The sequence below is a fragment of the Podarcis raffonei genome, chromosome 17 (genome assembly GCF_027172205.1).
Source record: "Podarcis raffonei isolate rPodRaf1 chromosome 17, rPodRaf1.pri, whole genome shotgun sequence".
Lineage (NCBI taxonomy): Eukaryota > Metazoa > Chordata > Lepidosauria > Squamata > Lacertidae > Podarcis > Podarcis raffonei.
The window spans coordinates 37,530,439-37,536,549 of NC_070618.1; positions in this window are offsets into that span (position 1 = coordinate 37,530,439).

Below are 6,111 nucleotides of genomic sequence, written 5' to 3' on the forward strand. Positions count from 1 at the left end.
TTCCACCATTATAAAAACCTGGATGTTCTAAAAAAGAATAAAATGAAGAAAACTTGTCTAAACTTTCTGTAATTTATCATGACATATCTACCTGATGAGTGCTATGAGCTAGCCATGTTTCAGGCAGCTATGTTGAGAAATGGCTATAATGCAACACTTTAAATCCATTTCCCTTCTTCAGCAATTTTCCTTTTACGGCCATTACTCCACATAAAGTTCCTTCTATCTCCCTCCCCCCCCCCCAATACATATATTTTGAAGAAAAATGGTAGAGAATATTGCAATGGTCTTGGTTTTCCCATGTTTGTGAAAACCATAATGCCCTCATAAAGATATGCACGTTTAAAGCTACTATTGTAAAACAGGGCAAATATTTCAACCCATGCTCGGTGTCAGATTTGTTTCTTCTCAGATTTGTACCTTGGCCAGCAGTTGTCCTGGTGCTGGTCAGCAGTAACCTGTGCCTTGTGCATGCAAGTAAGTGCCAGGGCAGTGGGGGGGGGGGAGAGAGAAAGGCCCTGGTGGTCTGGATTGGCAGCACAGAAGCAGTCCTCCCACATGCATGGCGCGATGCCCCCAGCCCCTAAATCTTGGACCTAAGCTGGCACCTCTGGTTGAGGGAGCTAGGTATGTTCAGCCTGGAAAAGAGGAGGCTGAGAGGAAATATGATAGCCATCTTCAAATATCTCAAGGACTGTCACATGGAAGATAGAGGTGGGGGAAGAAAGTATACCTGTCCTTAAGCAAAGCAAAGTGTGTTAAGTCCTGGGGAGAGCTGGGTAAGTTGTCCTGTTGAATGTGGAAAGCTAACTGCCTACTAGGAAACTCCCCCCCCCCCGAATTATAGTTGGATGATCATCTACCTTCTGCAATGCAGGCATCTCAACTAGATCACACATGACAGATGGCAATCCAACCTCAGCTTAAAATTTTTCAAGGAAGGAGAGTCCACCACCTCTTGTGGGAATCTGTTCCACTGTCAAACTGCTCTTACTATCAGAAAGTTCTTGCTGATGTTTTGTTGAAATCTCCTTCCATTGGTCCCAGTCCTAGCCTTGAGAGGAGAAAATAAGCTTGCTCTGTCCTTGTGTTGAACCGAAGGTGAAGTGTTCCAGCTTTGCTAATGTAACCTTGGTAGTCAAAATAACCCCACCATTAATTGGTAGCAATGAGGTCATATATGTTTATATTCAGTTGCTTTGATATAAGCTACCATACTTTTCACTCTATAAGACGCACCAGACCACAAGACGCACCTAGTTTTTGGAGGAGGAAAACAATAAAAAAAATATTCTGAATCTCAGAAGCCAGAACAGCAAGAGGGATCGCTGCACAGTGAAAGCAGCAATCACTCTTGCTGTTCTGGCTTCTGGGATAGCTGCGCAACCTGCATTCGCTCCATAAGACGCACACACATTTCCCCTGACTTTTTAGGAGGGAAAAAGTGAGTCTTATAGAGCAAAAAATACGGTAATTGGCTTGCTGTGATGTTATCCTTATCTGTGGGCTTGGGGTGCTGGGCTCTGAGCTCAGAAAGGGGAACTATTTGTAAGACTTGGGTATTTGCCACCTATGCCATCATTTGGGCAGGTGAAGTGATGGAAAATCCCAGACAAAGAGGGTATGGAGTTATGCAACCCCCGAGCCAAGGAGAGAAGTAACTTAAAAACCTTTAAGAAGACATTTGAAGGCAGCCCCGTATAGGGACTTTTTATTGTTTAATGTTTTTATATGTTGGAAACCGCCCAGAGTGGATGGGACAACCCAGTCAAATGGGCAGGGTATAAATAAAAATGGTTTTTGTAAACCTAATTTACCCTTCCTACATATTTAGGGCTTCTGAATGAATACTGACTCCCACTGTCCCCAATTATCATTTAACTTTTTCCTGCCTCCCCCCCCCCCAGCTGTCCCAGCTTCCTTTTTTTGTTTAGTCATTTAGTCGTGTCCGACTCATCGTGACCCCATGGACCAGAGCATGCCAGGCACTCCTGTCTTCCACTGCCTCCCGCAGTTTGGTCAAACTCATGCTGGCAGCTTTGAGAACACTGTCCAACTATCTCACCCTCTGTCATCCCCTTCTCCTTGTGCCCTCAATCTTTCCCAACACCAGGGTCTTTTCCAGGGAGTCTTCTCTTCTCATGAGGTGGCCAAAGTATTGGAGCCAGCTTCCTACTTATGTACAACAAACTCTGGGATGGGTAGTTCATGAAAGACAGAGGAACTATTTGGATGCCGTGCTGCCTCTTACCTTCCTTTTGCACTTTTGAGCAGTGTGCATGTATGTGGCAACAGTATACAAGGTTTGAACCACTGTGTTGCAGGAACTCCTGGAGACCAGCAGTACACTGTGCAGTGGAGGGTGCTCTGTCATCTGGAAGGTGCCATGGGAGCACAGTCCCATCAGTGCGAGTGGATTGGCTCCTTCCTTGGAGGAGTGACACAGGGATGTTGTCACCACCATAACCCATTGTAATAAGAATTTTAAGGTCTTGGGCATATAATAAATGTTCATAAATGTACCAAGCAAACACATACATAAATATATAAACCACATGCGGCAGCTATAGCATACATGAACAAATTTTGATCTCCCATTTTAATTTCTGTTCCTATTAAGCCTAATAGACACGCTTCCGGTCTTTTGGGGAAAGTATATCTAAATATTTTTTTGAGTTCATTATAAATTGATTCCCAAATTTTTTTTACCATATCGCAGGTCCACCATATATGGAAATAGTCCCCATCTGCCTTTTTACATTTCCAACATTTTCTTTCTTTTTTTCTGTACATTTTACCTAATTTTACTGGCGTCAAATGCCATCTATACATCATTTTTAGCAAGTTTTCCTTTAGAGCCATGCATCCTGTAAATCTCGAACCCTCCTTCCATAATCTTTTCCACGCATCCAATTCAATGTTATGCCCAATATTGATTGCCCATTTTATCATTGATTCCTTTACTTCTTCGTCTTTTGTATACCATTCTAGCAATAAACTATACATTCTTGATAAAATTTTATCTTTACAGTCTATTAACTCGATTTGGAATTTCAAATTTTTTATCTTTGAACCCATTTCTCTTTTTATCTTCCTTTAATAAGTCACTAATCTGGTGGTATTGCAGCCACCCTGTTAACATCTTTTCAATTTGGTCATATGGTTTGAGCTTTATCCCTTGGTCTGTTTTTCTAGTAATATCCTCATATGTTACTCTTTCCCCTTCCATGTTTACTTTTTTTGTTGTCAGCACCTCAATTGGTGATATCCACCATGGTGTCTTTCTTTCCAGGAGGTTTTTATTCCGATCCCATACTTCATATAAAGATTTCCTAATCACATGGTTCAGAAAACCTTTATGTACCTTTACTTTGTTATACCATAGGTACGAATGCCAACCATATCTATTATCGTGGCCCTCTAGATCTAATAGGTCAGTGTTTTCTAAAGTCAGTCAATCTTTTAACCATACCAAGCACGGAGCTTCATAATATAAAGTCAAACCTGGTAAATCAAAACCTCCTCTCTCTTTCTTATCTACTAGTATCTTCATTTTTATCCTTGGCCTTTTCCCCTGGCCCAAAGATGGAAAGTACAAGATATACCAACTATCCAGGAGTGGCAAGTCAAGTTGACAGAATATGTAGAACTTGCCAAACTGTCAGGGAGGATCCGTGACCCGGAAGATCAAAGATACCAAAATAACTGGAGTAAATTTATTGAATATTTCAAGAAGAACTGTAAAGAGGTCAAGACACTAGCAGGATTGACATAATACCTCCAATGTATAATAGTACTAATATGAGAATGATGTGTGCGATGGAAAGGGGTTAAATATACCAGTTGTGGGGAGGGAGGGGGGTCGCGACTCGGCAGAGGCAAAGGGAATGTATGGTGTCATTACAATTTCTTGGAAAAGAATATGTAAGGAAAACAATAAAAATTTACTATATATATAAACCACATGTCTGAAGCAGCACATGAAGACAGTCCTGAAACCATTTTAACTCTCCCAAACTGACCAAATGTTTCTCTGCAAGGAAAGAGGGAATGAAAAAAACCTTCCCCTTGTCTTAGGAATTAAGTAATTACCATCTCAAAGGAGTGAGAAGACTACCAGAAAAGGCAATCAGATAAGGCATTATCAGATAACCTGGCAGACAGGAAAACAACAACATTCAGATTTCTGTTGTAGACCGCCTCTTCTGTGATCTTTGTATGATGTATGGAGAGGTGGTCTTGAGCTCCAGGGCAGGGAATTTCAAAATGGCTATATAACGGCAAGCACACATGGTTCGTGGTCCTCCTCCTCTCTCCTGCGTGTGGGGGGAACACCCCGTTGCAACAGTTTAATAAAGATCAGGCTTACTAGCTGCTTTGCTTCTCAATATTCTCTGGTTGGCCTCTGTTATTTTCTCCTACCGATGGAGAACCTACAAAGGACTCAAGGAAATAAGGGCAGATTTTGTTTACAACACCATAAATGGTAATGGACAACAGTGTTGCCACTACTTTAGGGTTGCCATATGTCCAGATTTTCATTATTTGAAATATGGCAATCATACACTAGTTTTGGATGTGTGCTTTTTTTTTTTTACTGCGGCTCTGCCCTCTCTCCACTTATGTACTGGGAATATATATAGTGCATGTTGCGATACCACTATTTTGCTGGCATAAATGTCCCTCCTCCCTTGTGTAAGTGGAGTAGAAGAGCCTGTGCTTGTAGCAAGGTGAGGGGTGGGGAATGCACAGATGTTCAGACCTTATGCCAAACCAGTGATAGGGATCCTGTGGCCCTGCAGATGTTGTGGGACTAAAACTCCCATTGTGGAATAGCTGCCCCTGGTCCTATTACTGGTGACCCCCTTAAAATACTGAAACTGAGCTTGCAGTGAAAAATGAAATCTGAATTTTGGAGGATAAAACAATGCAGCTAACACCAGCTGCAGTCCCAAATGCATGTGTATAATAAAGCTACTTTAACTTGCAACACCCTTGACAAAGTTCAGCATGAGTCACCCAGATGTCACAGTGCAATATCTTAGGTAGTTAGCATTATAAAAATTTAGGTTGCACAAACATAGCAGATACACACTCAACAGAAAACCAATCCTTCACCCTTCAAAATTTAGGAAATGTTCCCTAAGAAAATTGCACCTTATTTTAACACACAGAGCAATCCCAAAAAGTCATCTTGGCTCTCCTGGTGACTCTAAATATTTCCTGTACAGAAGAGAAACCTTTTCCAATAGTTCTTTCACTTACAAATCCTAGGGGCATATTTTGTACATGAATAGGGTAGGACTGTGACCTGGATTCAAGAACCAAAGCATTTACCATCTGAAAAGAATGGTCAGACTGCCCAGGTAATGTAATCAGTAAAGCATTATCTTGGCAGGCAGGGGAGAGCCTCACTCTCAAATTTCTGTTGTGTAGACCACCTCCTGTGATGTACACATGATGCCTTGAGGGTGGTCTTTGGCTAAGGGGTTGGGCAATGTCTTTAAAGGTTCCTGCACACTTTTGCTCTGGGTCTCTCCTACCTCCTTGCAAGAAGGTGGTGGGACTCTGTTGCAAACAGAAAAAATAAAAGATCTGCCTTGCTTTCTATGGATCTTGCCTCCATCCATTCATCTCTGACCCATGATGGACTTAGGGGACTCAGTCCCTTGGGGAATTGGGCAGCAAAAGCCAAACCCCCCCCCCCTATTTTTTCTGCAACAATAGCTATGCGACTTATCAACATTTATTTTTTTGATTTTTTTTTACTGCTTTTTGCCAAGGCACCCAAGGCAGTTTACCATTGTAAAGCACTGGTTCTATATACGTTATATAAAACGTCGAGAGACTGAGAGCTCTCATGCCAGCATTGGCGTCCTCCGTGGCCTGGGCGCCGTCCCTGCCGCCTTCCCTCAGGGCGCCCAGGTAGCAGCGCCTCAGGTGAGGTGGGGGAGCAGCTGCCCCGGGACTCCCGCTCTCAGGCCTCGCGCGCTTGATGGTCCCGTCAGGAGCAGGTGGTGTTATGGGCGCCGCTCCGTGGAGCTGGCGCGGGTCGCCTCAGCTAGCGCCTCTGCCTGCGCCGGCTGCCTCGGGGCGCTGGGCGGAGCCGGC